The following is a 16,820-nucleotide window of genomic DNA, read 5'->3' as shown; positions in this document are numbered from 1 at the left end:
ACTGACCTCAAACTTGGGCAGTCTTCCTGCCTCAGCTCTCCAAGTGCTCGGGTGATGATATATGCCCACAACCCCATTTCCACATGGCTATCAGCAGGATTGGGGTAGCACCCACAGCAGCTGAGGCTCTTAGGAAGAGAAGCTGCACTTGCCTCTTCACCTCCCGTAACTTCATTTCCAGGCCTTCCCGGGCACAGGCAGACACTGTATGTACTGGTTAAGAGTGCCCTGACTCCGGAGTCAGCCTGCTCAGGTTCAAATCCAATTCTGCCGTATCTTAGCCGTGTGACATTAGGCAGGATACTTATTGGTTTGTTTGTTTTGTTTTGTTTTGTGTGCTGGGGGTCACTGAGCTATTCCCCTAGCTACATCCCTATGTTACTTACTTTCCCCTCGTTGCTGAGACAAAAATACCCGACACCCAAAGTTGGAGGGGAGGAGGTTTATTTGGCTTACAGTTCATAGAGATTTCAGTCCATAATTGGCTGGCTCCAAAGCAGAGTGGCTGACAGACAGGCGTCCCAGAGGAGAAACAACATGGCCAGGTAGAAAAGGTTACAAGGGGAGTTACTAGCATCTTTCTGCCCCTTTTATCTTATTCAGACTCCTGGGATTAGGGCGGTGCCAAGCTAATCACTCACGTGTAGTGGTTTAGTAATCATATGCCCTTAACGCCAGCATCACATATTACAGATTCAACTATCCCTGAAAAAGAAAGCCCCACCTCTTCCACATGAGGCTTTGGGGGGACATCTAAACACAAACCATCGCAGTCCCCACTCCCAAATCCTTTTGATTTTAAGCTGTACTGGGGATTGAACTCAGGGTTTACACACTGTGCTACAGCTCCAGACCTTTTTTATTTTCAGACAGAGTCTCATTAAGTCACTAAGATGCCCAGGCTGAGTTCAAACTTTTGATACTCGTGCCCCAGCCTCCCAGAGTCTGGGGATCACTGACATGCACCACCATTACTGGCTGATCTTTACTATTTGCGTGACTCAGTTTCCTTATCTGACAAAGGGAGATAATATTAGTATGTGTCTTGTTAAATTGTCATCAGCTCCAAGTGAGTTGACTTATGTAGAACAGTTTTACACGATGTCTGACACAGAACAATTGACATCAGGGATTAATGTCGTCCCTTTCCTGCTGCAGGGTTCTTATTGCTTAGGGGTGGTAGAAATTGGGTCTGCACTGAAGGAAAAGTGAGGCTGTTAATTTAGTGCCCTCTAGACGTCTTCATCAGGGGGAACTGGCCGTAATTCTTGCAGGTTGTTAATGACATTCAGAGTCGTAGCCTAAACTAGACATAATCATTATTATTTTGTTTTGGTTTTCGGACTGCTGAGGAGCAAACCAAGGGCCTTGTGCATGCTAGCCAAGCTCTAGCATAAGAGCTACATCCCTGTCTCCTGAGCTGGTGGTTGTTAATCTGCCTCTGAAGTTTCTAATAGTTTTTAGCATCTCCGTTTTCTAAAGTCATTCTAACAGTGTCACATTTCACAACAACAAGACCTCCTTCCTGGTTGTTCTGGTCAGGGTCCTGGCAGAAAGCACACAATGCCCTAGAAAGGCTTTACTCGGAAAGAGTTTAATGAAAGCACTGGTTATAGAGGGAGCAAGAGCTCGAGTCACGGAAGAGCTGACCCAGCTCTCCCTGGCCAGACAGTGTGTGAGGATAACAGCTGGGCGACGCTCTGTGCTTCGCCTCTGTGAGAAGAGAGATTGTGGTGGCCCAGGCCTGGCCTGGCTTCCTCAGCCCCACCACTCCATGGTGAGCCGGGCCACGGCCTCCTCCCTGTCCTCTGTGCAGGAGTTCTTCAGGGACCTGGCAGCCCCCGTGACAGTCTGATTCCCAGCTTCAGCGTGCAGGGCAAGACTATGATCAGCCTACTCTTTCTTCTCATTTTCTCACCAGGGGATAATTAGAGGAGGAAAGCAAACAAATCCCCTCACCTTGGTTAGATTACAGGGTGTGTGGCAGAGCTGGAGGTAGTGTTTGCTGTGGGGTTCAGCTCTCCAGAGTAAATGGCAACAAAATTAGAAGCAGGCAAGATCCCAAATAATGCTTGCTTTTCTCTTGTCCCGGCATCTCCACAGGGGCCCCCTTTGCCTAGAGGAGACTCTCACCAGGCAGAGTAGCTGTGGAATGTCACTGACTTACTGGATTTGTAAACAGTAAGAGGACTGAGGGAGCAAAAGCAAGCCTCTGTCTTTGAAGTCCCTTCCAACCACGGAAGTGGAAACACATCAGTGTCTGCAGTAGCACAAGCTGCAGCCTCAGTTTTGGTTTTCTTCTCCATGCAAAAAAAATAGTGTGGATTTCAGTGTGGGATCAGAATGCTCAGATATATGCAAAGTGAGGAGTGTCCAGACGGGATGAGGTATGTATGAACTACACAGAGGATGTTTAATAATTGTTGAAGGGATCCTTACATGGATGGTGTGAGAATACAGGTAGCAAAGTCATCTGTAGCCCAGACCTTTGTGTCCCATTTGATTTGAGTCCAGTATTTCCCCAAGTGTCCCCTGCAGCAGCCCAAGAAAACCGGGATGCAGAGCCCATGCACTAGGCACACTGTGCTACCTGTAACATTAGCTTAGAAGATTTTGAGAAGTCCTGAAATTATATGTACCATGTGTACATTTCCGTATGTCTTTACATACACATATATTTATATAGCTATATATAAATAAATAGTTTTTCCATTAACCCCTATGCCTACCTGGGCAGATCTCAGTGAATGGAAACCTAAACACATGTAAATTTGCCAATTTATTGAAAAGTATATGCCTTCAGTAAAAAGTTGTAAACCAGAGAACCCAGAAAGAAATATTTTGATGAACTTCCCTGGATTAGTTATCCTTATAAAGTTAGCCCTACTTTGTCCCATTTTCTGTTGAGCTTCTTGGCTGGCCTTATAAATTTTCTTTTTTAAAAATCATTCTAGATCCAGGAAGTAAAAATGATTAAGATATGATACGTATATGTACCGATATAAAATAAATTAATTACATATTAGGTATCACAAACATATAATAATAAAAAATAAAATGACATGAATTTAAGAGAAAAATAATTCTAGATTCATAAATCCTAACACTGCATTTTGGAGAAACTTGCTTTGTGTGTCAAACCTCATGGGCTTAAAACAAATTTAGACAAAGTATTCTTGATTCATTTGCACTTATCTGATCACAGTGGAATTCTGCCAATGAAGTAGCATACCCCTAGAGATTTTGTACTAGATTTTTTTCCCTCAGAAATAAGCATTTAAGCCTGGTAGAAAGTTATGGACTGGAACTTCGATTTTTTTTATGGCAATAAAATATTAAATTCTTAGGCAGGTTCTCTTGGCATTTTTTGTTAAGAGTAGTATGAGAACATCACCTACCCTTAGGTAAGGCTGTGTGTCTTTTTATAAGACATACCACACTTCTCTGTTGCCTCTTTTGTCTGAATTTTACTGTAGTTGGTGGGGCTTAACCCAGAATTAGGGGTTTAGATTATAGGTAAATAGTGATTGTCATGTGCAGGTTGGGATCATAAGGAATTTTTGTTATTCTTAAGACACATCTGTATTCTCTGTTTTTTTTAAACCTTGAATATATTTTGCTTAGAAAACAAAAATAAATTAACTTCTAAAAATTCTTCCTTCAGGCCAGGGATGTAGCTCTGTAAGGATGTAGTGTAATGCCTGCCTGGCAAGCATGAGGCCCCGAGTTCGATTCCTAGCACCAAAAATCCCCAAAATTCTTCCTTCTAGCTATAAACTTCCAGGATATTCATATTTTTCCTATACAGTAGTTTGCTTATCAAAATGAAAGAACAACAGGATTTTTTTGTGGTTTGTTTTGGAAACAGGGTCTCACTATGTAGTTCAGGCTGGTCTTGAACTCACTGTATAGCCCAGGCTGGCTTCAAACTCACAGTGATCCTCCTGCTTCTACCTCCTGAGTCCTAAGATTACAGGCATGCACCACCAGGCCCAGCACAACAGAGTATTTTAAAAAATAAATTACATCTTTTTTCCCTTTCATGAGCAAATACAGAGTTGACCTTGTTTCTGTTCCTATTTCTTCTTGTGTCTATTAGCTGTCCACTTGGGATTTTAATCAGTGTTTAAAAACAAAAAAACTGCTGGAGATTTAGCTCAGTGGTTCCGGCTCCTGCCTCAAAAGCGCAAGGTCCCGAGTTCGATCTCTGGTACCAAAAAGCAAAAAACAAAAAACAAAAAACTAATCATTGCTTTCACTGAAAGTTTCTCCAGAGAAGTTCAAAAGTTTCTTAGAATACAAATATTTATTGAGTTTACTGGTCACTGTGAATACGGAAAAAAGGAGTTATTTTCTCATAAAGAACTAATTATCTATAAACAGATGCCACTAAAAGAATTTTTATAACTGTTTCTGTTTGTAGAACATGTCATGTGCCACGAATATGCTGCATTACACATGCATTATCTTATTCAACCTTCACTTTTCTTCTTTTATTGGTGGCACTGGAGAGGGACTCTAGAGATGCTCTGCCACTGAGCTCCTTTCCCAGCCCTTTTCATTTTTTATTTTGAGACAAGGTCTTGCAAAGTTGCCCAAGCTGGCCTTGAACTTGAGATCCTCCTCACTCAACCTCCCAGGTAGCTGAGATCATGGGTGTGTGCCACCAGGCACGGCCACAATCTCTTGAAGTATATTACTGTCCCATCTTATAGATGCAGAAAGAACAACTAAAACCGTTAAGTGACTTGGCCAAAGTCACACAACTAAAGAGGGTCCAGTCTGCCTCCTCAGCTCACCCTGCCTGTTGTGCTGTTGATGGCAGAGTCCATGGACTCGACGGGGCATGGGAAGGAATGAGTAGAGAACCTCCCGCAGGCCTGTGCCTCCTCAGCATTTCCAGGAGCTATGTACAGACTTCCTGTGGCACTTATTTCACCGAGGACTCCTGCTTGGTTAGGCGTTCCCCAGTAGACCAGGGCGTCTTAGAAGCAGGAAACTAGTCCGTTCTGCAGCCCCGGCACGCTGCCTGGCAGATTGAATTTACACAGTGGATATTTGTGTGATAAACTGACCTTCTGAGAGCCCTCATTCCCGAACCTCTTCTCCAAGGACCTGGGCTTAAGTGTGTTTGCCGCTGAAATGTAATTTCAGGACTGTAAGAATTACGAGAACAAGTAGATGGGACTAGTATGGAAATAAGACTTTTCCCATGTTTTTCATGTTTACCAGGTTAGACTGTTATCCAGTGGTCTCCCTTCATTTTATTTTTCCTATTCTCATTTGGATTTTACCATAATCTTTTAAGTACTTTTTTAAAAAGGGTATTATATATGGATGTGTAGGTATAGTGGGGAGAAGCTCTCTTAAGTTTGGATATCTCAGAATCTCGCTGTCCTATATATTCTTTGACCAAAGCAACCACATTTTCCTTCTCTATTTACCTCAGAAGGTGCCAAGAAGGTGAGTTGGGGAAAGCTTTGCTGTGGTACTCAAACTGATCTTTGTGGTTATTGAACCGTCCGTGCAGAACAAAATCTGGAAAGAGTGGCAGAGTTTAAAATGCTGTGTTGCAAACAGATGATCTAAGTGAGATATTTTGGAATCTCTTAATAAAAAAAACCTGTGGTCTCCAACCAGAGATTTTGCAGATCCCTTTTAGAACTGCACATGTACTAATTCTGAAGAGAAGTGGAGGACTGTTATGTGACTGATTGGTTACCTTCTGTGTGTTCTTTATGCTACATTTCTCCCATTATAGTTGAAGATATCAATCTCCAAAGTCTCACATTAGTTAAGAAACAAATTAAACCTGTGCATATACTTATAATCCCAGCTACTTGGGAGGCTGAGGCAGGAGGATTACAAGTTCTAGGCCAACCTGGGCAACTTAAGGAGACCCTGTCTCAAAATAAAATTTTAAAAAGGGCTGGAAGGTAGCTCAGTGGTAGAGCCCTCGCCTAGCATGTGTGAGGTCCTGGGTTTAATTCCCAGCATTGCAAAACAAAACAAGATTAAGACTGATACCCAGACTTATATGCAGCCCTGCCACTCCTGTGGCTGGGCCCTCTGCCCTCAACTCTGGCCCAGTCCCACAGGGCCAAGTTTCAGATGCTGTGATTTTTCAGTTCCAAGCAAGTAATCAAAACTAGTTATTTGGAACTGCTTAAAATGCAGAAGGCCCACGGGCTTGGATGATTGACATCTTTATTGTCTTCAGCCTCTAGGGAGGTCAGTGAAGTGAGAATTTCCCTGAATTATGTATGTGGGCAACAAACCACAGTGTATTAGCAGTACCTTCACTTAGTGACCACACCACATTGTAGTAGTGACAGTTATCTCAAAATAGCATGTATCTGTCTTTTTTAAAATTTTTTTGGTGCTAGGGATCAACCCCAAACCCAGGACTGACAAATGTTAAGCAAGCGTTCTACCACTAAGCTGCATCCCTAACCCTTGAAAAAGTATTTTTATTTTGTTTTGTTTGTTTGTTTTTGAGACAGGGTCTCAGTCACCTAGGATGGCCTTGAACTTGCAATTTTATTGCCTGGGATTCAAAATATCATGTATCTTTCATTATTTGTCATTCCAACTTGTGAATGATGGTTGTCAGTGGCTCTGTTAATGGTTGTATTAATGGTATTAACAATGTATTGCTAATGTGTTAAGAAAGAAGTACAGAATTACTATATCAAAATTCAAGGAATTGTTTTCTAATGTTTGATAAATACTTCAATGTAAACAGTTTCTGTGTCCTTGTTCATGCACTCAATACAGTGTTCTGAGGAGTCCATAGGTTTTATGACACTGACAAAGGGTCTATGACACCAAATACAGTTAAGAAGCCCTGTGTTTGTGACCCTCTGATGCCTGTGCAACAAAGCACAGACTGATTTTATACTCACTGACTTATTCATTCCACAAATGAGGATCTGTGTGTGCCAGGGACCAGGCCAGGACCTAACTAATGATGAGCAAGAGGGGCAAGGCTTTGTCCTCAAGCAGCCTGTAATCTTGTGGGGGTGATGGTTATATTTGATCATGAGTAAAGGCAACTGGAATATTGAGAGAGAAGTCTCTCGATAGGGCAGGTTGAGAGAGTTAGAGGGAAACAGCAGAAGGAAGCTGCCTGCAAACCTGTGGGCGGGGAGGGTTCTCTAGAGAATTGATTTCAAAGCTAAGAACTGCTAGCTGAATTGGGAGCAACATTTGCGAAGGCCTTAAAGACAGATAAAACATTAAGTTCAGTGAGTTGATGGTACCTTGGTTTGACTAAAACATATTGTTCATCCATGGATGATGACAGATTTGTCCAGCTAGAACTGTCCAGTTGTACCTTTGGATGATGGAGATGTCTTGTACATGTGGTGTCCAGTACAGTAGCCATTAGCCACATGTAGCTAATGAGCACTAGAAATGTGGCTAATGGGAAGAATTTATTTATTTATTAATATATTTTGCAGTACTGGGGAATAAACCCAGGACTTTCACACACAGCTACCACCCCAGCCCTTTTAATTTTTTTTTTTTTAATTTTGAGACTTGCTAATCACTAAGTTTGTCAGGCTGTGCTTAAACTTGCAATTCTCTTGCCTCAGACTTCCACAGTGCTGGAATTACAGGGGTGTGGTCAACATGCCCAGCCAAGAATTTAATTCTCAATTTAAATTAATTTAAATTTAAATAGCCACATATTAGTAGTGGCTATGTGCTGGATACTATAATACTGCAGACTCTAGGTAGGGACAGAACATATGAAACCTTGTAGACAAACTCATTTGAAAGAGTTTGAAATCATTCCTCAGAACAGTAGAGAGCCAAGAAAGGTTTCAATTATAGGAATGAATGATGTTGTCAGATACAGAAAATAGTGTCATGGTGCACTGTCCATGTCAATAGTGTCACTGGTTAGGCACTGGGAAAGTATCCAGGCAACATGCTGATAGATGATGGCCTGGATCAGGGAGCTGGACTAGGTTAGAGAAAACTGAACAGACTTAAATGTATTTCAGATACATAGAATCCCAATTGAACAGTGTCTCTGTATGCTTAAAAACTTTCCATATGTATGCCTCTACTCTTGCCCTTCAATTAAGATGAAATTCAGGTGATGTTTTCTCACATGAAGTTTTTATTTTGTGTCAAATGTGGTCCTAAGTATTGGGATTTCAAAGTAAGCTACCCCAACCAAGCCAGTTTTCTTCTTCAATTTGATCCAGGTCATGTGCTCTGTACCACAATAGTCACTTTTCTTGTTGCTGAGACAAAATACCCAATACCCAAAGTTAAAGGAGGAAAAGTTTATTTCAGTTTACAGTTTGTAGAGGTTTCAGTCCATATTTGGTTGATTCCAAAACAGGATGGCACAGCAGAAGGGCATCACAGAGGAGAAACAGCTCATGGCATGGCAGGGCAGGCAGGAGGCAGCAGCAGGCAGCAGCAGCAAGCTTGCCTGCCCTCTCTCCCTTTATATTCCATCCAGGTTGTCAGGCTGTTGGTGCCACTCATGCCCAGGGTGGGGCTTCCATTATCCACACCCTTAATCCCAGTATCACACTCCTTTTTTTTTTTGAAAAACAGTACATCTTTATTGTCTAGAAATATATATATAAAAACACACAAAAGACATTATTCTCTCATTTCCCCATCTTCTTCTTCCTCTTCAACACCTCTGATATAAAGGACATTATTACACCTTATTAAAACTTCACCCAGATGTCCAGACAATGCCCCATCTATGTATTCTTCCATATTTGCAAGCTGCATGTTCATATAGCCATCTACAGAGACCAGGTAGCCCTTGTACTCCATTCCCCACTTCAGTTTCACCATCACTGGCTTTCCTGTTAATCCGTTGAGGAAAGGTTTGGGATTGAGGGGTAAACTCATCGCGAATACAGGCGAATCCCAGTATCACACTCTTAATCTACATTCACATACCCTAATCCAGCCACTTTCTGAACTCCCTATCTGTGACTACATGTGACTTTGACATCTAGATACAAGACATAACATCCACCTACCCTGCCTTTGGCAGGAGGGCTCTCTGCTTGAATGTCATCTCCCTACCAAACTCTTAGGTCCTCCAGGGCCTAAGCAATGTTTTTATTTTTGTATTGTCTTGTATTCTGACCTCCAGCACAATGCCCAGGACTAAGGAGCTGTCCAACAGATGTTTGTATGACATTTCTTTTTGCCAGATTGCATTAGCCCTACACCCTTGCTTCCCACCTGAAAATAAAAGTCTTACTTCAAAATACTTTAGTTCCAAGTACTTGAGTCTAGAAAGGGAAAAAATAGAAATTAGTTCTTTTGGTCATAATCCTAAATTATTTTATTGAATGCCAGTATTACAAATGTAGGTAGCTTTTGAATCATCATCAAATTCACCTGTTAAGGATGGTGCCTCCCACTTTAGCTTGCCAGATGAATGACATAACAGTATTCATTTAAGGGACATCAGAAGTTGTTCCCTATGTTAGCTTTCTGTCACTGTGACAAAATACCTGAGATAAATCAAGTTAAAAGAAGAAAGATTTATTTTGGCTCATGGTTTCAGAGGCTTTAGTCCCTGGTTGATTGGCCTGGGCCAGGCTGAACATCATGGCAAGGAGCACATGGTGGAGCAGAGCTGCTTATCTCATAGCAACCAGGAAGCTGTGAGAGAGCCTGAGAAGAAAGGGGCTGGGACAATATGGTTTCCAAGGTCACACCCCCAAGACCCACTCCCTTCAAGTAGGCTCTGCCTCCTAAGTTTCCATCACCTCTCAGTAATGGTGTGAAATTATTAATCCATGAATGTATTAAACTCACTGATAAAGTTAGAGTCCTTGTGATCCGATCACCTTTGAAAAGCATCACCTCTGAACATTGCTGCATTGGAGACCAAGCCCTTCAGGCGATTTTGTAGGACATTTCAGATCCAACTCCTAACACTCACTAAGGCTCTTGGGCAAACTGTTCAACACTCAGAAATTCAGTCTTCAAAGAGAATTGTGTACTGTGGTATTTTCAGATAATGAAATGTTAACTTAAACTCAACAAAATAGCTGTGGACATCAAGTACTCAAGCCATAGTAGCTGGTGCAGAGTACCTGCTCAAGTGTTTATTAATACTTGATTAGCCCCAAAGCCTCTCCAAATACATTAATGTCTTGTTTGGTTTTAGGATCATAGCAATTGGAGGCTTCTTCTCCCTCTTCCTATTCTTTTTTCTGGTACTGGAGACTGAATCCAAGGCCTCACACATGACAAGCATGTGCTTGCTGTACCATTGAGCTACACTTCCAGCCCTGTTTGGTTTCCTTAAGTATCACAGGCCTTTAATTACGAGTAAAAGAAACTTAGACTATTTTTTCACATTTTCTGGGCGAGAAAGCCAAGACCTAGGAGCAGAATGTGGCTTTGTAATTTCTTGTCCCCATTTATTTTGTGAAGCATATAAAAGCCTTAGAGATTGGGCAAGCACAACTATTTATTTTTTCATTTCATTCTTTCCTAAAACTCTTCTTTTTAATTTTCCCAAATTAAACAATGGACCACCTTCCTGAAAGGTTTCAGTTCACCCAGGCAGAAAGTTAGAAGCAGACAATAGAAATGGAAGCCTTCAGATCCCAGAAAACATTTTTTTAACTTAACAGCCAGCTTGACCCTATAATGAGATTTAGCCCTAGAGAGTTTCTCAGCTGGGTTAATGTGTTTTGTTGTTGTTTTGTTTTATTTTGTTTAGTTTTGAGACAGAATCTTGCTGTGTAGTTCAGGCTGGCCCTGAACTCCCTAGGTAGCACAGGCTGGCCTGAAATTTGCACCACACCCTGCTAGGCTAATGTGTTTTAGACCCTGCATCTCCATCTCTGGTCCCAAAGAGGGCAAGGTCTGGTCTTGGTAATTCTCTTTGGGGTCTCTTTTGTAGTGCTGTGTTCACATTGTATATGTGCTAAAGTTCTGGAGTTGAGGGAGCCATTCTCACTGGCTTTACCACAGAAGCAGCTCCTCTTCCCATTCCCAGATGACTCAGGTCTTAAAAATAAATAAAATACAAAATGTCTCACAGCTGGGTGTTATGCACATGCTGGTAATCCCACGCACTGAGGGAGGCTGAGGCAGGAAGATTGCCAGTTCAAACCGAGCCAGGGAAGCTTAGCACCTTAGTGAGCCCTGTTTCAAAAATTTTAAAAGTGGCTGGGAATGTAATGCAATGAAAAAGCCCTAGGTTCCATCCCCACTATTGGAAAAAAAACCCACTTACAGACATTGGAAAAAAACCCACTTACAGATTTTTTTAAAAAAACCACTTATTGTATTTATATAGTTTTTCCTGTATTAATAGGAGTCGAATTTTTCATGTTTGTTTCAAAAGAGATCGTGAAGCTTAAACTTGGATAAAAGGAGGGAAACATTCCTTGGGTCAAGAGGCTGAACTGCTGGACAAGAGTGGCTGTCTTTGTTGCAATTCCCTGATGTCGAGCACATCCAGCGTGAAGTCCATGGATGTTCTCATCTCTTGTAGTGCACAGAGACAAGTGTGTAAACAGGGTTACAAATGCAAAATAGTGTCCTGTCCAGTGACAGTGATATAGGGTGTATGATATAGGGATGATATATGGACCTCCAAATAATATAAGGGAAATATTTTAACTTCCAACCAGCTAGATGTGCTATATGCTGAGTCACGTTCTCTAAAATCAAAGAATGAATCCTAGCAACAATGGAAATGCTTATTCCTAGAGTAGGAAATGTTTATTGAGAGAAAGATAGCTTCTGTCCAAGAGAGACAGAAGGGGCTTGGAAGGTGGGTAGCCCATGGACTCCAGCTTCCTAAGGGAGTTTTATAGAGCAAAACCACCAGGGGTGGGGTTATAAGGTGGGACAAAACTATAGTCAACTAATAAGATTCCAAGTATAGTCGCTTAGGTAATATTGATCCCATGGAAGAGCAAAGGTGGGTATGAGGTGGGACAAAACCATGACCTACCAAGAAGACCACGAGTATAGTCCATAGGTAGTATTGATTAAATGAGGATCAAAGTGGGGAGCAAGTTACATAGCAAGCAAACATGCAAGGAACAAGGATTTTCCGGGAAGTAATGGGCTAGGGAGGTTTGAGTCCCCCACCCAAGGTGATTGGCCTCTTTAGAATACCAGTCACTGCTGTTCATCCCTAGAGGAAGTATGTGGGTATAGTCATTTCTCCTTGTCTTGAAGCCTGACCTTCAACTAATGTGCCTCTACCCATAGTTATAATATGTTCTTATCTTCTGCAATGACTCTGTTGGGGCCCAGCCCTGTCTGACTACCTATAATATTTTAACTAACTTAGCTATAATGACAGCACCACAAATGCTCATTGTTTTTGTTGTGGTGTTTTGTTTTGGGTTTTTTTGTACCGGGGATCGAACTTGGGTCCTTCCACTTTCGAGGCAGGCGGCAGAACCACTGAGCTCAATCCCCGGCCCAATGTGTTTTTTTTTTTTTAACATGGAATTGATAGCCAATTCTTAGTCCATTGTGTATCAGTTTGCTAGGGCTTCCATAACAATGAACTACTTGCTTTGTAATTGAGAGGGTAAAATAGATTTTTTAGTTAGGAGTTTTTGTTTCAGAGGTGGGCTGTTTCTCCAGACATCCTCATGTTGAGAGTATAAACCGTCACTACCCTCCTCCACTCACAGGAATGGACAGAAAGTACCAGCTCTGGAAAGAATGTGCAGGTGCTGCCCCAGGAGGTCAGAGCTCAGATTCCTACCCACAAGGAAGGAAGGAAGGAAGCTAGCAACACCCAGGGGATGCAGCAGCTGTGGAAATTTCTGTTGCCTTGTTGTATTCCTCCTTTCTCTTTCTCACCTTTACACACCTGAACACTGGAGATGTGACTTGAGACAAGAGGCACCTCCATCTCCTTTGGAGCTAGCTGTGAATGAAGCCTTCTTCCTTTTTCACTGAAGCTTGTCTCCCACGTTCTTGGAGAGCGGTGGGTGTACAGGCCTGAGAAATGAGTAACAGCTCGCTAGGGCTCGGTGGCTCAAACTATAGAAAGCTATTTTCTCACATTTCTGTGCCTAGAAGTTCAAGGTCCAGGTGTCAGAAGGGTGGATTTTTCTGAGGCCAGGCTTCCCCAGGGGCCTTAACACAGTTGGGTTCTCCATTTTTGTGTCCTGGACTAATGTCCTCCCCTTCTAAGGACAGTCATGTTGCTTAGGGGCCACAGTGACTTCATTTTAACTTAGTTACCTCTTTAAAGACTGCATCACCAGGGCCAGGGATTTAGCTCAGTGGTTCTGGCGCCTGCCTCACAAGCGCACGGTCCGAAGTTCGATCCCCGGTACCAAAAAAAAGACTGCATCACCAAACACAATCACACTTTGAGGTACCAGGGGTCAGGACTTCAACATAAGAATTGGGAGGGACACAGTCCAGCCCATAGCACTTTATGCACACAGTTCAGAAGTCCCTGCTTGGAACAGGTTAAAGCAGGAAGCCCATCCCTGTAATCTGGAGTTAGCACAGGCAGTGCCACTTGTTGGGGAAACTGGATCTGGGATTTGATGTTCTGTTTACAGCCTACTTCCCACAGCTATAGTGAGGAGAAAAGCTTTGTTTACACCTAACAAAACCCTTAGCTGTCCTTTTTACCTGCTTATCTACAGAATGACTTGGTGACTAACCAAAGGGTTGCCGCCAGACACAGTCCTGGGTGGTTCCCCAAATCAGAGATAGGGAACCTTGGTTCACCCCCCACAGGGCAGGTTGCAGGTTTGCTAATTTCCATCCCAGAAAAAGAATTTTCAGGATGTGTCAGTAAGAGGCATAAAGAGGTTTGTTAGGTCGATTTTTTTTTTTTTTTCTGAGACAAGATCTCACTATGAAGTTCAGGCTGGCCTCTAACTCCTGGTGATCCTCCTGCCTCAGCCTCTGGAGTGCTGGGATTACAGGTGTGCACCATCACACCTGGCAGTCATTAGGTAGAATTTTAAAAAGCAAACACTTAAAGAGAATAAAGTATGGACCAGAGAGAGAGAGACAGATAGAGAGAGAGAGAGACAGAGAGAGAGAGAGAGAGAGAGACAGACAGACATTGTGCCCTCCAGCAAAAGGGCATAGTTGTGTGATTTTGGGGGGTGGGAATCTATGGACACAGGGAGTTTGATTTATAGGTGAAAGGCAATGATCCTTTTTCTTGAGAAAGTTGATAACTCATTCACAGACGAAGAGTGTGGCCCATTCATAAGGGAAAGAAAGGCCCATTTTACAGGTGAAAATGGATGGCCTATTCATAGATGAAAAAGGGATAGATCATCCAGGGGTGGAAAAATAATGAGGCATTCTACTGGTGAAAAGCACTATTTACAGGTGAAAAGCACAGGCCAAGGCTTATTGTGTCTTTAAGGCCCTTACAATATTTTTGTGTGTTTGAGTGAGTTTCCTGGCATAGAAAATTAATTAGACAACATTTGTGTTCTGAAGGTGCAGTTTTTCCTAAAAGTACAATTTTCCTTGTCTCCTTTCTGCCTGTCTTTATTTCTTCTTTCCTACCTCAGGACTAGTTTATCCTGCAGGAACATGCCAATTTAAATGTATTAGTTCACGCACAGAAAAATGCATAACTGACATGAAAAGATGATGATTTCTAATATCAGGTAAGCTGGTTACACAGTAATGTCCTTTGTCTGGGTAAAGTTTAAGTGATTGAAAATACCTAGTGTTGAGAGTGGAGAGATGGGAATTCACATGCAAGGATTATGGGCAGAGCTTTCTGGAGGGCATTCTGATGATCTGTGTCAGTTTAAATTTCATATGCTTGAACAATTAGTTTATCCCAAGGAAATAATTAGACATTCCTGTGTGTGCAATACAGCCCTGTTTATATCAGTAAAAAGCAAACAAAGCCCACATTCCCAAGGAAATACCAAATAAAGCATGATACAGTCATACAATGGATTGCTATGTAGTCATGGAAACTATCCCAATTATATTTTTCTTGAACAGGTAAGCTACTGACTAGAGCATATAATAATTTTGGTATATTAGCTTATATAATTGTATTGGTGTGTATGTGTTTCTAAATTTATAGAAGAAAAGTCTGATAGGATGGCTATCTCTCAAGGTGCTAATAGTTGTTTTTCTTGAAGGTATAGGGTAGAACCTTTAGTGCTTTTATTTCTATAGGATATGCATTGTTTATAATAAGCATAAAATCAGAAAATACAATAACAAAAATGTTTCCCTTTAAAAATAAAATATGAGCCTGGGCTTGGGAGGGTGCGGGAGGAAGATCAGAAGTTGGAGCTCTGCCTCGGCAATTTAGTGACTTAGTGAAATCCTGTCTCAAAATAAAAACTTAAAAAGCACTAGGAATGTAGCTCAGTTTGAAGGTCCTGGGTTCAATCTTCAGTACCAAAAAGTTGGGGGAGGGGGGTAGATAAAATATGTAACGGGCTATTTTAAAATTTCTTTTATAATGGCTATGTTGAGTGTGTTTGGGGGCTAGCCTATTTGCTTGGAGGCTGGACACCACTTTGGGAGAACTAATCTTTCGTATATGTCTGTCTTCCCTGTGGAACAGAGCCGTGTGCTTGTTTGAACTTTTCATTTGCATAATGCTAGCTGGATATCCTTTTGGTAATTAGGTTCAGTGCAGTGGAAAGCTGTCATTTTCAGGGTTCTACCAACCAGGGTGTAATACCAGCTCTGCCACTTCCCTGCTCTTTATATTGGGCAAATCATTTCACCTCAGTGACCTTTGCTTTCCATAACTGTAGAGTGTGTCATGGAGAAGTCAGGTCCTGACACAATGAGGAATCAGCCTCTCACTTCCTTGGTCCTCAGTCCTTGATGAAAGAATTCAATAAAGACACAAAGGCGGCCGTGCAGAAGTATAGGTAAAATGTATTGCAAAGTAGATACAGCAAGAAAGTAGGAAGTGCCAGGAAGACATGCACCAAGTTAAATTTTGGATACATTTTTATGCACCCAAGAGTTACTCTTGGCCGGTGGGAAACTGGGGTAATTATGGTGCTTATCAACATTTTACTTAGAATTTACTATGGAATTGTAAAATGTCTTCCTGTCATTTTTATTTTATTCATTTGTTTATTATTTATTTATTTATTGAGACAGGGAGTTGCTATGCAATTGAAGCTGGCTTTGAACTCACTATGTAGCTCAGGCTGGCCTTGAACTTCAGGGTGATTCTCCTGCCTCAACCTACCAAGTGCAAAGATTAAAGGAGTGTGCCACCACACCTACTTCCTACCCTTTTTAGATGGTCACTGTTTCCTCAGGGGCTTTAATCATGTAAGAAACTTATGAAAGATAAATTCTTAATTTAAACCAAGTGCAAGCCTAAGGCAGGAGGTTCCTTAAAGAACCTTTCCTGGTGTCACTGGGCTGTAGGTGAGGATAGCCAGGAATGTTGTACGCCTTGTTCTGGCACCAGGTAGCCAGGTAGCCAGGTATCAGAAGAATGGTGCAGAGTATGTAACCGTGAAATGTCACTGTGCTCTGTGGGATCACCTTAGGTCTGATGGCTTATAAATTGATGTCTTTATTTCTTTATTAATTGGCAGCACATGCTATTGTGGATTACCCCCACCCCTCCCTATTTTTCCCTCAGGCCCACCTATATCTAACTGATGTAAGGGAAACTGTAACTCCCAACCTGCTAGATGTCAGATATGCCGAGTTCATGTCCCCTGAGATCGAAGAATGAATTCCAAGGAACAACGGAGGTTAAGAGTAGGAAAATTTATTGAGTGATAGCTCCTGAGAGGTAGGAGGGGTCCCCAAAGTGGGTGGCTACTGAGGCCCTTTGTCAGGGGTAA

The 16,820-nt window shown here is 42.0% G+C and overlaps 1 protein-coding gene and 1 pseudogene across 5 annotated transcripts in view; one reads left to right on the top strand and one right to left on the bottom strand.

The window, feature by feature from the left end:
* Positions 1 to 16,820, top strand: part of Ston2 (stonin 2) — a 158,002-nt gene that overhangs the window by 67,139 nt on the left and 74,043 nt on the right. The gene's annotated exons all lie outside the window — the stretch shown is intronic.
* On the bottom strand, positions 8,586 to 8,921 carry LOC101725717 (small nuclear ribonucleoprotein F pseudogene; annotated as a pseudogene).

This window comes from Heterocephalus glaber, unplaced genomic scaffold (genome assembly GCF_053883595.1).
Source record: "Heterocephalus glaber isolate CG9 unplaced genomic scaffold, H.glaber_assembly_v1.0 deba00001608, whole genome shotgun sequence".
NCBI classification, from domain to species: domain Eukaryota; kingdom Metazoa; phylum Chordata; class Mammalia; order Rodentia; family Bathyergidae; genus Heterocephalus; species Heterocephalus glaber.
This window is presented reverse-complemented; position numbering and strand designations above follow the sequence as displayed.